Source organism: Cupressus sempervirens, chromosome 5, assembly GCF_028749045.1.
Source record: "Cupressus sempervirens isolate cs-2001-9-10 chromosome 5, ASM2874904v1, whole genome shotgun sequence".
Taxonomy (NCBI): domain Eukaryota; kingdom Viridiplantae; phylum Streptophyta; class Pinopsida; order Cupressales; family Cupressaceae; genus Cupressus; species Cupressus sempervirens.
Window position 1 is genome coordinate 30,298,117 of NC_143122.1, and position 18,201 is coordinate 30,316,317.

Below are 18,201 nucleotides of genomic sequence, written 5' to 3' on the forward strand. Positions count from 1 at the left end.
GATACAAAATAGAAGCTTGGTATCATTATGCAAATTAGTTATAGGTGTAGTTGTCAAAGTTCACTAACAGACTCTAATTTTATAAATGGAACCACAAAAAAATCATAGTTTGTTTATATGGAGATTTTTTCATTTACCTGATTGACCCTTCTAGCATAAAATGAGAGGTGATCCAAAAATATCTATCTATAACCACTAGCATACAACCTTTTCAATATTGCTTTCATCCTTTCTAGCCATAGGAAAAACTTTGTTGTAATCCTCCAACTCCACAATTCTCTTCCACACTATTGGAGCCAGGACATTTAAAATATGAGGTAAAATTTTTACATAAGTATTTGTATATGTGCTCAAAAACTTCCCCTTCAAGATATGATCTTGTAGTATTCTTGAAGCATCTCCACTATTCCAGATGCTATAATTTTTTTATCAACAAATCCCCACTTAGAGGGTATAAACAATATAGGATCCTTTTCTTGAAAGTATAAATGATCAATTTTGTTTATCAAAACCCTATCCAACTTTAGAAAACTATGGAAGACTCCAAATTATTTTTATAATTTATGAGGTTTTTTTTTCATACACAAGGGTTTGAAGATAAAAGACTTCACCTCTATAATTCCACAATTCATAATTTTAGTAATAAAAATAAAATATCCTTGAATCCTTGAAAATGTGAAGTCTTAAGTATTATATAAAACTATAAAATTATGCAAGAATTTAGATCATATTGTGTAGCAATGAAGCAACTAAAGATGGCAAAAAAATGGGATTTCACAATTCCAAAGATAGTGAAGGCAGGTACTGAAGCCTATATAGATAGAAAACAATACAAAATCGATCATCCAATTACAAAATAATCTTTATATAACAAATAGAAATCATTTAAAACAAAATACTTAATTGATAAGCAACATAACATAAAGGAACATTAGAGCTTTTCTTTAACAAAAATATTTCTTTCTCCTAGATTATGTTGGGGTATCCCCCAACATTAACTGCCTACAAATTGTGGAAGCTCTTCCTAAAATATAAAAGGTACATAAAAAACATTTAACTATTTTTTATTAACTACCAAAATAATATTATCAAGGTTATAAATTTAAAGCTCAACCCTTAAGACATGACATTCTCCAAATCAGAACATATGCTATGCCCAATAGAAAAGAAGAAGAAGAAGAAAACCATCAATCACATATCTCAATTATCATAATGATTTGAGTATACAAGGAAATTTGGAATAGAGATAAGGGAAGAATTATTAGTATTACATACATTTTCCCATGCTAGGTTACCCTGTATTCTTCCCCTTTTGACACACTATCAAAATCTAAAAGGGGAAGAAAAGTGTAGATTCCAATCAAGTGCCCTTTGAGGAATATAAAACACTCTTTGATCTATATAGGCATCCAACCTCCTAAATGGACTTTTAGGAATCATATTTTTCATGGTGCAAGCTCCATACCTTTTTCCTGCAATAACCACAACTATCTTTTGGATGTACTTGGGCTTGTTTCTCAATGAGCATCCTCCTTCTTTTAGATTTTGAAAATGATTTAAATATACCTTAAAATAAGCCCACATCACCATAAATATATGTGTCAAACACTCACACGGATCTATCACATATAATGTATTGGATTTGTACTATGGAAGAAGAAAACTCTTGTCAGTAGTCTATAAAAACCTTGTCCTAACTACAAAGTGACCTAGTATAGCTCTAGATAGAAACCCATTGTTAGTATTATGGCATCCAGAAAAATAAAATATGAGCTTCCCAAGAGTGTTCCAATTTCCATCTATGGTGTTGTGACCAACCCTAGTAAGATTAGTAACCATTTTTGGTGCTTGTGACAAACAAAACTCTTTCCAAAGTATCCACTTCACAAGATCTTCAAACCATTTGAAAATACAAGATATGGAAAATAAAAGTTATTGGTGTTTTGATAGGTATGCAAACAAGGGTAAGTTGGGAGATCTTTGGATGTCACACATTTTAGCAATTATCTAGAACTGCAAAGTTAACTTGCCTGCATATTTGGCCTAGAAGGCTAGCTTGAGGACCCTTTAAGACCAAGTTGACAACTTATGTTTCTTGATAAGGAGAATGATTCACTTCTCCTCAGAGATGACCCTAGGGAGCATGTTATCTTGACACTTATTAATGCTAAATTGAGATGCAGTTGGTTAATTGAGTTGTGCTTTTCATCATTCTCAATCAGTCAAGCATAATAGTTAATAAATGTTGAAATTTGGATAGTTTTCATCTGCCAACTCTCAATTATCAATTTCTATCATCTAATTTAATTGAGATAAAGAGGTATTTCTAGGTGTACTACAAGAAAAATTATGAAGACTTGGAATGTCTTTGGGATTCAAGACATTGTCTACAATATCAGGAAGTACTGATGGCATCATTCTTAGAGTGACAACTAAGACTAAAATAGAAAAGTGTATTTGAACCTAATTGAATATGCATTTTGCCTCTATTGCAAATATTATAACAGTATAATGCATATTTCCACTTAGTGGAGAATGTGAATTGTAAACTTCTATAACATATGATAGGCACTATATGTTGCCAAGATGAAGATGGAATCATTTCATTCTTCTTCTTTAAACAAGTAACTTTTTTCTACGCTATTGTATGTGATGTTTTATGTTTCCTTTTCTATACTTTTTTGGGAAGTTAAGAGTAATAAATGCAACAAAATTTTTGCATTATTGGGCATGCTTTAATAAAGGGGGTTTCTAAGAAGTGCAGTTATTAAGGAAGATGATGGTAGCATGAATACACCTTTTATGTGGATGCAAGGAGATAATGGAAATCACAAGAAGGAAGGAAAGATTTATATCAATTTAAGTAAATACCAATCTAGAATATATGAGAGGTGAATTGGTGAATGGTATCAATTTGATTAACAATACCAATCTGGAATATTTTCCTATTCAACATAAGGCAAGGATATTTTGGCTTAAGTGGGAATTTTTGCAAAAATTGGGTGACAGGGACAATATTAATTTTGCCTATTCCAATGCTATCAGTCTCTTCAAGAGTTTATCAAAAGGATGGATAAGCTAGGGAAATTAATGTGATAAGGTATACCATTTCCCCCTTCAATGCAAGGTCCCTTTTTTTTATGTGACACTCATTCTATGAGGTTTTCTACAGAAGTATCTCAAGTGAAGTATTGTTTTAACTCTGACTATAGGTATATCAGGAGACAAAAGAAGAGATTTGGTTTGAAGACACAATAAATTACTTTCTTTAGGGTTAAAAGCATGGTGTATCAAGTGTTAGAAGTCACTTGGTTTGTATTTTATATTTACTAAGCTTTGACACATAAAACAAACCTACGAGAAAGACATTTGACAAGTACTTGGACCACATACCTCACTAGGTTTGGCTTTCCTGGATACCCTAGTTACTCCTTTCTTTGTAGAAGCCCAAGGAAGCTCATTGAAAGCTTGCTCTTCTAAAAGTAGCTACAATGTATCCCTAGGTCTATTTGTAATTTTGGGTTTGAAGTGTTTACACTTTGTTTGTGTAAAGTGCTTTATGGTGGTTTCATAATTTATAGGACATAATATGTGGCAACAAATATTTTTCTCATAATTAATGTAAGAATACTCATTGCATAGAATTATCATATATAGAGTGGTGAGTAGAAATAGAAAAGCATCAATCTTTAATCTTCATCTTCTAATAATAGATCCTACTTTTCTTATTGATAATTTACTCCCAATATAAAATTGTAGAATAGAGTGGTGCTATATGTGTGGTTTATTATTGTTATGTTTATTTAAGTAGCTAAATTGATATATTTATGCTAGTTTTATTTAGGTATTGTTATATCTATAGGCACTCTATTACTGGTTGCATACATATTTGTTAGAATGTCGTGATGTTGCCAACAAATCAGAATTGGTAATAGGAGTTGCAGTTGCTCAGCAACAAAATCAACTTCTATAAATTTAGTAGAAAGTAATACTATAACTTCTAACCCAAATGAAAGTAACATGCCTTTAGATGTTGCAAATAGTCAAGTTTCATAGGGGATGTTATGACTGTACCTCATGATAATACAAATACACAAGCACAAGAATCAGATAAAGAACCAACAATTAATGGGAATGTTCCTATAGGGTCTAAATCTTCATAGTCAAATCCTACAAATGTGAATGGTTATCAAGCTAGGATAAGGCATAATCTTGGGATTCACTAAGAAGCTTTTGCAGTTACAACATTTGATGCTGCAAAGGATGTTATGGAGGCTTTGAGGAGAAAACACACAAATTTAGCGAGTGAGCTTGAGGTTTGTTTCCTAATGAAGAATATCACCATCTTCAATTTATATCTTATGTCTCTTTCTATTTAGTTTGTAGACATTTTTTTTGAGGAGTATAAGCATTATGTTAGTGTCCTTGCTTATCTTTCTAGATTTGGTATAGATGTCTTAAATAATTTACAATTTTTTGGAGTTTTTTACCTATCTTTTACAAGTGTAGAGGAATTTTTTAATGATTTTTTTTTCTTTTTTAAGGTTTTGACTATCTATTACAAGTGTAGAGTTCTTTTTGATTGGTACCATCTCTTTATATATCCCATCAAACTGACATTATCTTCCATTGGAAATTATTTAGGTGTACGATATTAACTTTATTCCTTTTTTTTAAATTATTAATTTAGTTCCTATACCCTTGCCAAATACCTTTGAGTTTCCTTATAATGTATTTTCAATTATTTTTATTTTTGCATTTTTGATAGCATAATCTCGTTTCCTTGTAATCCTTCTAGAAGTGGTTGTCATTTTGAATGTATGAAATAAAAGAAGTTATAGTTTCACTTTTTTAAAGATTACAATAGTGCTAGAAAACAAATATCTTAATTATTTATTTAGAAAAAGCACATCTTGAAATATGAATAATGAGAAGTTGTGTTCAACCCATGTGTAATTGTAACCATCTCCTACTGTAGCCCATCATAATGAGATGTAATTTCCTATTAGAAATAGATGAGTTACAATTCAATTCCTTTTACAACTTACTTACCTTTGTGTTAAGTTTTTGACTATGCTAGTTCTAATCATCAATTTTTTTTTTTATGGACTACTTTTTTGGACATATTAAAGAAGTAGCTACTTTGATGGTTGTAGAAGTGTTAGCCAACGTTTGAATCTTTAATTGTGTAAAAAATAAATCTCAATATAAAACTAATAATAAGATGATATATGGCTCTTTTCTTATCTTTATATAAGATTAGTAAAGTCAAATTATTATTCTATCAATATCTACTAGTGAAAAAAAAGCCAAAGGGATTGAAATACACAATTGTTTTATAATAGCAAAGTGCTTGCATAAAATCCCCATAGACCAAATGGAAAGAAAATAAGAAAACTATTATATCTCTATTAGAAACTAAAAAGCTTTGGAAAATGTACCAAATTGCACCTAGGAAAAAGAAAGTTGTAGTGACAATTAAACCCATAAGTAACAACATCCTAAAATATTATTGCCACCATGGGCAAAGCCCACCACCTCCTGTACAGAGTCCTTCCCCTACTTCCTCACAACCAAATGGAGTCCTACCTAAAAAATTAAGTTGAGCACCATATGCTACAATATATTATTTGTATGCTAAATAAAATATCACAAAATTGATTATCACCATTTTGGGTAGTTATCTAGCAAGCTAGATGCTTTATTGTTGTTGCACAATGTCCATCATCCAAAATACCAAACAACATGTCACTACTTGGTATCATCTTGTTATAGTTTTTCATAACAACATTTTCTTTTAACTATTGTAGACTAATTGGTTTTCTTGGAGCATAGTGTTGACCTCGTACATCCCATACCATGACATCCCCATGCATTGAGAGACTTGAAAATAGAACACTTCTATTTTGGCCAGTATATCCTACATAACCAGAGCACCTAAAATTAGAAACACAATTATCAAAAAAACCTCCATATAAGCTGCATTATTCATCATGATTCACAACCAATAGTTGAATAGTTTTCTTTTGTTAAACCCAATTCATAATCATAGACTCCAGTTGATTTACATGTTCAATGCCCACTACAATTTGTAGGGAAAGTTCTTATTCCATAGTCATTGCCAATAAATCCTAGAAAGCAGTGACATTTTCCACCAATGGACTTGCCATTACACTTACATGAATTTGGGCATTGACTATGTAGGGCCAAAGAATTATCCCCAAAAAGCTCATTATAAGGGGAACATAACAACTCCCCATTAAAAGTAGCAAAGATGATTGCTCCTCCAACTTTATGATGCTTTCCATATACCATCAACAATAATATCCAATGTTTTTTTTTGACAGTGATGTTGATAACAACCATTTTCTTGTGTTAGAGTCCTTCGAACAAAGCCTATTCAAACCAAGGATGTTTCCATGTACCTAGAATTAGGTCCACAGGTTTCTCTTGGCATATATTCATGTGTTCATGAATTGTTTGTATCAGTGCATGAACCATCAAAATATGCTACAAAATATGTACAATAATTTTCTAATGAAGATTGCCCACCTTTATTGAGCTGAGGAAAGTAGAATTCCCATTATGGAAAATTACCACTATAGCTTACAATAGGACAACAACCTACAACCTCCCTATTATAACTACAACTTGAAGCATGTGAATAATTAAAATTGTAATCCATGTTCCATTGATTATAGGGAGAACTAACAAAATTAGCTCCTTATGTTGGCCCCAATCAAGTTGTTTAGCCACTATAGTTTTCCTATAGTATAACCATCTGATTTGATGTCATTTTCCTCTTGAATATTTATTTCTTCTATTTTAATGAGTGCTTATGCTGATTGGTTTGATCTGGATATTTGATTGCTGAAGAGTAATATCAATAGATTATTATCCTTCTTTTTCTTCTATGCTTTATCTCTGTCCAACATATTGATTAGATATTTTATGTCTAAGGGCTTAGAATATTGGTAAAGAAAATACTCGTGATTTTTTAATGGGGTTTGATGTTTTTATTTAATGCAAAGGTCTATTTTTTTGACTTAAATTACATAATAATTTGTATATTTTTTTGAGAAGTTAGCACAAGAAACAATACTTGTGTGTGGCCAAAGTGCCCCGAATTATGTTTTATATGAGTTTATCACTATAATAATTTAGAGAAGTATACTTAACATGAAATATAATTTTAAAATGCTTGGAAAAAAGAATTTAAAATTTAAATTTGTTTTTGATAAAGATTTAGATTTTTTTTTTCATAATAACTAAAATTTGTGTTCTTTGAGAATAGTATATCATGTTATAGTGACCATGATCATGGTAGATCTAATGTTGGAAAGACAAATTTGTTAATTTTTTGCATTATTCTTTAAAGTTACTAGCTTAATCGAAGAGCACCTGCTTTATAAGTAGGAGGATGGTGCTTAGATTCCATCGTGCCCTAATATGACTAAATTAATGATTAAATAAACTACCAAATAAACAACTAGATAAACTACCAAATATACTAACATATATACTACCCAAAAAAATACCAAATATACTACCAAATAAACTATAATATAAAATACCAAGTAACAACAATAAACAACTATATCAATGATCTAATCAATGATTAAAGTAGTTTAGTCATAAATTTGGTTAGGAGATAAATGTCCAACAATTAAGTACCATTGGTCATGTGATCAAAATTAGTCACATATCTACAATTTTTAGTAGTTTATTTAGTAATATATTATTATTTTTGTACTAGTGTTGTGTGTAGCCAACATTTTGGATAGTTATTGTCCAAATATTCTCAGGTTTCTTGAATTGATTTAAACTATTGAGTAAGAGTCCAAGCATTTCTTGTTTAAGGTGATGCTTATTTAATACTTTGGCTAGTTACCAAGAACAAAAAGGTTTCTTAGATGCATGCCCATACTAAAAATATTATTGCAATAGATTGTATTTTTTAAAAATGTTGCAAACCTTTTTCTAATTGAATCATTCCCAATAACTTAATTTAATACATCATGTTGAACTCTTCAGACCCTCTAACACCACATGCAAGTAGAAATAATTGCTTGCAAATAATTTTTGGTGCAATTCAATCACATTATCTTAGTGACTACTAGGGAAAATCATTTTCTAGTACATGAGTTTTCTCCCTTAGAGGAAATTTTGATCAACTTTGTGCTCTTATACAATTATCTTTGTAGGAACTCATATAGCCATTAGAATACCTTCACTTAGACAACTGTCTTGGTGTACTACAGACATGTTTAACCTAATTTGAGATATTAATAGCAACAATGAGATGCATATTAATGCTTTAAACTTGAATTAAAATTTAATTCTATAAATAATGTTGGGATTACAATAGGAAAGGTAAAATTCTTGGGGGGGGGGGGGGGGGGGGGGGGTTGGTGGTGAATCAGTAGTTTAAACTTGGACCCATAAAACTTTCACCACACATCCATTATAGGAATTCAATGAATAAGTTGAAATAAAGTATATACATCTAAATCATATTACTATGTAAGCATTCACACGTATACCACTATATATGATTACCCAGAAACCCTCCAAGTGAGAAGGTAAAACTAGGGTGTGGATGACACCCACAAATCTTCACTACTATAGTAATAAAGTGTATCCAATGAAGGTTACAATGTTTTGACCATGAAACATGATCTACCCTATGAAAGGCCTACATTTTTGAAGGCTTACAAAGACTATTAGGTCTCACATTGTTAGAGGATTTCAACACCCTTTTAGAAGTGTTCCTTATTAGAGGACTTCAACTTACAACTAAGTAAGCACCCTATCAAAGGATTTCATATATCCTCTTAGGACTACTCTGTTAAGAGATTTTGACTAAAATCACTTATTAAAATTTCTTAGCATAGATCCTATGGTTGGCACTTGCTTTCTTGATAAAAAATAACCTCTAAACAATGTCTTCTTGATCCTTCATGATCAGATGTCTCAATGTTGTATCCTTTTCTCTACCCTCTATTCTTCTTGAACTAATTCTATAATTCACTCTTTCTTCATAACTTCTAAGTCACCATGAATGCTTTGCATGAAAAATATCTTGTTTTCTCCTTCAATTCCTTAAAAACTCTATACCATAAAGAGTTTAGGGCTTCATCCTCCTTAAGAAGACTTTGGTATCTTGGGATTAGGTATAAATCTATGGCTGAGATTCATTTATTTGCCACTTAATCCTTCCCATTTTTTGATTGGTTGCATGTAATTGCATGTATATCCCATCTAAATAGATTAAAACATTAAAAAATAGAAATATTCTATATATTAGATTTATATATTCTAAAACAATAAAATATATCAATTTCATTTCCATTCTATTAATAAATGTATAGAAAAATAGAGTTTTTATATGAATTTTTCTAATCTCATGCTTTATACGTAGGGAATCCAAATAGAGATTCATGCTTATCTCAAAAATATTGCAATTTAATATTAAGTTGGCTAAAAAATGCTTTACATAGTTTTTTTGTGCCATTACAAAAAAAATGACAAAACTATGTCACTGGACATATGAAGCCTCTGATGCTTGACATGCACTATTCTGTATACTATGACTTGGCACCAGCATTGCTCGGCATCCATTGTTTAATAAAATTTTGAATCACTTGACATGTTGTATTTTCTTGGCACTTGAGTGACTTGGCACTCATTACAACTTGGCATGGTCTAATATTTACATGTTGTGCTAGACATGTATTACTAGTTTGGCATGAACTAAGTAGATGAGTTAAGTGTGTTGACACTCACTTGTCAAAACCAATCTAAGATAAAAAATCTCCCCCATTGACATGAGTGTAAAAAACACTTGAATATACAATATTATCCTTAATCTCTCAAGTATAACATATCCATGACTTGACTTATATACAAAACTTCAAAATTTTAAAATTTTGCACTAACTTATATACCTCAAAATTTGATAACTCCCCCTGAGTTAATATATCTATTTTGTATCCAAAATATGCACTCTTCTCTGCTGATACTCATTGACTTCAATAACACTAATACTCTATCCTTTGATATATCTCTACTACTATGCTCCCCCTTTCTTATTCTCTCTTATTCTCCCCCATATTATGTTTCTCCCCCTTTTATTCTCCCCATTTTGACACTTATGTCAAATGGGCTATACACTTATTATGTGTTTGTCTAGAAAAAATTTATGGACATCCATGATTATCTTGAGGGCTACATCCTAGTTATCACATGCAACATCCAATGAATTAATTTGGATTGCAAGCTCAATAGCAAGGTGTACTAGACCATCTAAAGTAGAAAGATTAGGTTCTTTCTTTAGTAGAATTTAAACATAGGCTAGCTCCTTGTGCAATAACTCCATGTGTGGGGTGAGGGTAGCTTGTATGCCTATCAATTTGGTTCTAATGTTAGCCTCATCTACTATTAAGATAGCTAATTGACTCTATGTTTGAAGCAATGTCCTAAAATGCCTCTCACTTTGAGCTAGATTTGATGGTAATCTTGCACCTAATGTTGATATTTGGCTTTCCAAACTTAGAATATGACTTCTGGTCTCTTGGGTGAAGAGGGTAGGATTACATAGTTTTGTGTACAATGAGAATATATTCTCAAGTACCTTCTTCACATCCTCAACCTTAGTTTCCAATGCAACTTGAGTAAGTGCTATGTCACTAGATATTTTCTCATTTATTCTATTTTGAAACTTCTTTTTAGACCATTCTAATAGTATTTCATTTGTATCAAAGTATTTATTATTTACCTTCTCCATTATGTCTGTTGGTTGTTCTATTAATGGCTTGGTCTCTTTAGGAGTTGGCAGACTAAATGCATCTACAAAAATGTCCTTAATATCTTGAAGTCCTTGCTTCTACCTATTTTCTCTCCTAAGCATTTTTTTTCCAATGTCATAGTATCATAATCATACTTTGGTATAACAATTTATTCATTGGGGGTTATATCTCCATAATGAATTACCTTTTCAACATTTGATGAGCTTGGGATTGATACTGAGATCTATAATAAAGTAGTGTCTATCTTCAACTTCTGAAGAGTTTGTGTGGAAGGAATGCCAGATGCTAGTAAGGCTACCAGTGCTTGGATGGCCACTTGTTCTGTCACCTTTGGTTCTATCTCTTTAGGCTTGCCCTAGTTTTCCACTATGACTTGGCTTGCACCTTGTTCTTGTGTTGTAGGTATAGATGAATCTATCTATCTTGTTTCCTTTTGTTTTCTTTTAGTGGTGTCTTTCTCTTCTGCAATTTTCTTCTCAATTGTATCAACCTTGGTAGATGTATCTAACATAATTTGGATAAAATGTTGTACATTAGTAACTAAAGGGATGATGGAAGGTGGTTTTTGTGGATTCACCTTTTCCCTTGTGAAATTAGTTACTGCCTTTTGTAGTTCTTCTACACTAACCAAACTTGGATTGCCACATAGTTTGGCTTGAAATGTAGATCGATCTAAGATCTTCTTTAAATCTTTTGCAGTAAGAGGATTGCTGTTATGAACTGATGGATTGGAGACATCTTTGATTTTTATAGTTTCACTTATCTTGGTTGTGTCATGGGGAGGACTAACACTCAACAATTGTGTGTCATGCACACTCTATTCTTCTTGCTACTCAGGCTCAGCTGTTGTCTTATCATCTTCTTTTGTTTCTATCTCTCCTCCAACTGTGTTGTCTTTGTCATTGTCTTCCTCATCATCATCTTCTTTATCAACATTTTAAGATTTGAAGGGTTAGTTTCTCCTTTCTGCACTGTGGTTAACCTATAAATGAGTTTCCATATTTGTGTTGACTTCTTAACAACATCTTCAGTATTATTTTGGAGAATAATAAAGGCTCTATATTTAGGTGTGAACCTAGCTACATATTTCTTTATTTCCTTAGCAATTTGTCCCTTAGTCAACATAGGAATTACTTATGCTAGTGTTGTCTCCCTCATTTGTCTTTCCAAATTTAGACAATAATGCCATTTTTGCTCAACTATGTCATATAGACTTTTAGTACCGAGTTGGCAAATTCTATTGGTGTTGTCTTAAACTTTGATATCATGGCATATAATGTCACTTCCACTTGGTTTTTCTCTTCTTTACCCAATTTTTCAAAATGAACATGACTAGAACTTGATAAATCTACATTTTTTTGATATTTTCACATAAATTCTCAAGATTTGAGAGAGGATTATGACTCACCACCTTGAATTGGTTGTTGTCATCTGATTCTATCTTCTCTTCATCAGAATCTGGTTGAACTACCTACTTCTTTCTCTATCTTTTCTACTCCTTGCTCTATTTTCTTTGTATTTTATTTAGCCTTTTGTGTTGCAGCACATGTGTTGGCTCTAGTTGTAGGTGCAATGGGCTTTGGCTAACTATGGTTAACAAGTATCTTTGTCCTTTCCATTGGCTCTACCTTTGCCTTTCTTTTTCTTGGTAGGAGTAGGTGCTTCCATAGCTTCTTCTCCCTTGACACCTTTAGTCTCCTCTTCTTCCTTATCTTCTCCCATGCCCTATGTTAGTGTTAGAGGTTCTTCAGCTTGAGTTTCTTCTTCTTCATCTTCTTCTTCTTCTTCCTCTTCTTCCTTGACACCTTCTCCAAATTTTTCTTTCAACTTCTTTACTATCTTTTCCTTTTTCTTCATGGCAAAGGTAGTTTTCAAATCCATGGTAATCTTAGATTTTACCATTTCATAGTTTCCAAAAAAATTATAGCTTTGTCTACCTCTTCTGCAAGTAAATCTATTATTGCTACAAAGGCTTCATATACATTTACCTCACACCCTAAGGGTCTCAACCATCTTACCCTTGGTGTGGCAACTTGCACAAATGTGTAGTCAACATCAACAAGAAAAAAAACATCATTATAATGTTTCTCAACTAAGGAAACTAGTATCCTTAGTCTCTGCTTCATTGACTTCTTGAAGTATTTAAAGTAGCTAGTTATTAAGGATTCAAAATTTTCTCCTAGATGTTCAATGTATTCACCAATCTATATTGCAACTAATCTATTATTCTTCCATCCTACCATTCCAAATGAGGGAAATGTATTTTGTGCATAGAAGAATATGTAAATCAATATAGAACCAAATATGCATTGTGTACTCCTGGTTTTCCTGATTGCTCCAAGGTTCTCCATTAGTTGTTGCAATTGAAGTTTTGCTAGATCATATGTATGATCTTTCTTAACAATTTTATAACCAACATCTACAAATATACAAGGTACACTATTCAATCTACTAGATTGATAGAATTTGTGTGTGTTGGTGTAAATAAGTATTTACTATTTATACTTTACTTAAGTTTACTTAGGTTAATGCCTTATTTTATTATTTCTTAGGTGAGAACTTAAGAGTTTGCATACTCTTATGAGTTGTCATGTTGAAAACATTGGAGTAAGCAACACCAATTCAATACATGGTGTCTACAATACTAGAGTTTACATAATTAACTAAATTGTCATATAGACAACATAGTTATTCATACTCCTATTTTAGCACATGGTGTCTAAAACATAATTTTTTGTCCTACACCTTTGTAGGCTTATCCTCTCATCATTACACTTACTCATGTGCTTAATGGAGGATAATCCACACCTGGTGGACATGTACTTGGTTGTAAGACTTATCATGTTACTAATTCCTAGGCATTCTAGAAGCATTCCAGAGGCCTTTATAGACATACACCTCTAGTGTACATAATCAATCAATATATTGAATTGAATATCATATCATTATTTTGATCATACTCTTTTGGTCTACTATTGTGCTTGTGCTTGAGTTCCTTAGTCTTGGGTGAATTTTTTCCAAAGGAAAATTCTTACATGGTATTAGAGCTATACAAAATTCTTACATGGTATCAGAGCTTGGGGACATTCTCTTCACATAGCCATTTGAGACCATTCTTACTTTAGCACCTCAACCTAGATCCAAAGAATCTATAGATATTGGGAGCATCTAGAGCCAAAGTGGACCTCACCATTGCATCTAAAACATCGATTAAGTGAAAATTGACTATAAATTTCCCTATATTGGGCCATAGTCAAATTTGAGGTAATTTTTTTTGTAAACTGACACCCGGAGGCCCAATTTGTAGAATTGGTACGATCATTTCAGATCTTTGAATTTATATTTCAGATCTACATATTTTATCATTTGAATCTCTACTATTTTTTTTAGATCTACATTATTTTTTGAATTTTTTTGGCCATTAGGTCAATAGGAGAGATTTTTTGCAGGCAAAGATCTGAGCTTACTGGTGCTAATCAGATATTGGCATCATATTCAGAAGGTCAAAAAACCCCCAAATGAACTTTTATTTCACCAAAATCAGACCTCTGAGGTGAAATCTAGAGTCATCTAATTTTTGGGGGAGTGACAGTGGCGATTCAGAAAAATAATAATAGAGGTGATTTTCAAACAACGATATCTCCCTCATACTGACTCCTTTTTTTGTCCCATTTTTTTTGGTTTTTTTTTTTTTTTGTTTTGGGGTAGAATTTCATGATCTACACATTAGTGTAGGTGGTTTGAGATCTCTATTTTCAAATTTTTTTGCAACTTGTAAATCTTGATTTTTGCCACTTCAAATGCTTAGTACAGGCTCATCTAGACACATATTTAGGTTCCCTTTTTTTGAAAGTGCATAATTTTTTGTCTACTTTCTAGATCTAAAATTAGATTATAGGCTTGTGTGGACAAAAAAACTACTTCCAAAAATAGGCCCTAAATTGGAAAGTGGCTATAAAGTGCTTGAATCATCCATTAGGGGGGATTTCTTTGATTCTCTCTTGCATTTTTGGGGGTTACATTCATTGACCTCATGAATTCTTGTCACATCTGTCAGTCTGGTATTAGACCAAAGTTGACTCTGAGGAACTATCAGAAATGGAGTGCCTTAATCATTGATCATCTAAGAGAACTTTATGAAGTGTTTCCTTATCTCTACTTGAAGATATTGCCACCTAATCCTAATTGAGTAGATCATCTTCATCTTCTTATTCAATTTATGTACAATAGTATGAGTAAGGAATCTTTTGCCCCTCTTCGTATGGCAAGTTTTCCTCATGATGTTTGGATGGATCTTTGGGAATCATATGGAGATCTACAAGTTCCTCCATTTCTAGAGGACATTCTATCTTTAGTCACTTCAGCTATGGTTCCTTCAATTGCAAATGAGATCCCACCTCTTGAAGCTCTTGTTGCTACTACTGATCTAGTTCTAGGCATAGATGCTTTTGATTCAATGCAGTAGGAAATACCATGTCTTCCTACTTTAGCTTCATGGGATGACTTCCTTCTAGACATTGAAGGTTTGTTCATGGAGTCTTGCATTGAATATGTGGGATACATCATCAATGATATTTGTCTTCTCTTTGTTGAGGTGAATACTTCATCCATACCCATATTGATAGGTCCAGAATAGAAAGGTTCACCTTGTCTTCTAGTTCCAGCATCAGTGGATGACTTCTTAGCAGATATTTGAGGTTTGTTCATGGAGTCACACATAGAAAATTTGGGAGATATACATCTTCTCTTTTATGAAGAAAATCCTTCTTCAATTGTTGTGAGGGATCACTCTGACCCTCTTGTTGATTCTCTGCATGACTAGTCTTCACATGTTGATGTGATTTTGGATCCCTATGTATAGTAGTTACAGGAGGCCTCTTTATCATTTGAGGAGATAGTTGGTTCTTTGGGGCATGTTGTACATCCATCCTTTCTCTATATGTACATGTTCTTTTCCACAGTATTGGAAGGGTTGACCATCAGCATCAACATAGGGATAGTTGAGCAGGTTTCAGAGACACTATTCATCATCAAGATTTCTTCTACGCATAGGAGAAGCATCTCATTTGTACCTCTACCATTGTTTCTTCCAAAGGGGAGGAACATTATTCAATAACATTGGATTAGCTTCTACATTGGAGCAACTATCATTGATTGGCACACTACATTTAGGGGGGGGACTACCTTGTTTCCTTCTTCTCTTTTATGGGGGGACTTTTTCCTCTTATGGGGTTTTGTCCTTCTCACATTTCTCTTTTGTATATACTTGATGTATGTCATGATGGAGCCTCTTGATTACTCCATCCATCCATGCATCTTGATTTTTCATCTCTCTTTTTTGGGGAGGGTTTTTCCCATGAGGTTTTCCCTCTTTCTCCATTTTATGAGAGATTGCATTGCATTATTAAGCTTTCATAAGCTTAAGTGCATTCCCCTAAGTTGCACTTAAGGGGGGGGGGGGTGTTGGTGTAAATAAGTATTTACTATTTACACTTTACTTAAGTTTACTTAGGATTATTTTATTATTTCTTAGGTGAGACACTTAGGAGTTTTCATACTCTTATATGAGTTGTCATGTTGACAACATTGGAGTAAGAAACTCTAATTTAGCACATGGTGTCTACAACACTAGAGTTTGCATAATTAACTAAGTTGTCATGTAGAAAACATAGTGATTCATACTCCTATTTTAGCACATGGTGTCTACAACATGATTTTTTGTGCTACACCTTTGTAGGTTTATTCTCTCATCATCACACTTACTCCTATGCTTAATGGAGGAAAATCCACACCTGGTGGACATGTGGTTGGTTGTAAGACTTATCATGTTGCTAATTCCTAGGCATTTTAGAAACATTCCAAAGGCCTTTATATATAGGCATCTCTAGTGTACATAATCAATCAATATATTGAACATCATATCATATCATTATTTTGATCATACTCTTTTGGTCTACCATTGTGCTTGTACTTGAGTTCCTTGGTCTTGGGTGAATTTTTTCCTAAGGAAAATTCTTACATGGTATCAGAGCTATACCAAATTCTTACAGTGTGAGATTACCCTTACAACAAAGTTGATAAGAGGATCTATGATTGTATCTATAGTCATACCTCTCTTATTCAAGATTCCTCCAGTATTCTTCTCAATCATTTCCTTGAAATCAATTCTAAGTGTCTTAGGTTGATCTAGGATTTGGTAGCTAGTAACTCTATGAATTATTCTCTTGGTAATTTTGATTGTTACACTCTTCAGCCACAAGGAATCATCATGAATTTGGCTCAACACAATTCTTATCTATTGTATTTTGAAAACATTTGAAAAATCTAGGGCTTGTTTTAAACCCTTTTTCTCAACAATTTTGAATTCTACTTCCAAAAAACCATTTTCACACAACCTATTGTATGCACCTCTTATTTCCATGTCACCAATGCTTCCCATATTGTAATTGTAGCATTTCCTCACATCTTGTACCATTATCACATTTAGCAAGATCATTGACAATGTGCTAGAAGGGTCTTGTTTATAAGTAATGTCAGGAATGGCTTTAAATACAAGTTGCTTAATTTCATTACTAACTAGTTGAACATTTAAAACTTCCTTCCCTTTAATTTCTTTTGAACTTGATGCCATTGTGTCAAGATAGGGTTTATGAAAGTTTAAATTGTGTAGCTTGACTCTTGATAAATACCTTGTGAGATCAGACAAAATAGTGATGAATTGCTACACAAATATTCTACAATTGCTTTTGAAGAATTTCCAGATCACCTCTAGCTCTTCTTGCTCTTTCTAAATTTTGAAATGATGAAAAATGAGCTTAGATCGATAATATACCCTTTGTAAAATTTTCATTTAATATTGAGTACTTACACAACTGTAAGCTTGACATTAACCAACTTCAGGTTCACTCAACATCCATTAACATTTCCATCACTCGACAACTACTACAAGTTTGACATCAATCACCTAGTCTGATAGCTTGACATCCTCTAACATTACACTCAACACATATAGGAAACATTTCATGCTTGGTAACAACATAAAAAACTTAAAGATATTTCTTGAATTTCTAATAACATCTTGCATCTTTATTCATGTTAATTTAGTCTTTTCAGTATTATCTCCTTTTGGAACTAATGTATGATATAGCCTTTAAATATTAGTCCCACATACCTCTTATTTGTATAGTTTGATGAGGTGTGATCACCTGACCCATTAGGTGAATTGATCCCTTCTCCATTTGATTTATTACAAATATCTTTATTTTTTAATGTCTTATTCATTTCATCTCTTATGTGTTCAACATCTATCTTGCCTTTACCTTTATCAAATTCACAACTTGGTGTCTTTAACCTAGTTGGACAATATTTATTGATGTGACCTATCTTCAAATAG

At 32.5% G+C, this 18,201-nt stretch overlaps 1 pseudogene; it reads right to left on the bottom strand.

The window, feature by feature from the left end:
* Positions 1-1,286: 1,286 nt before the first annotated feature.
* Positions 1,287-18,201, bottom strand: part of LOC149554439 (EID1-like F-box protein 1 pseudogene) — a 57,241-nt pseudogene continuing 40,326 nt past the window's right edge.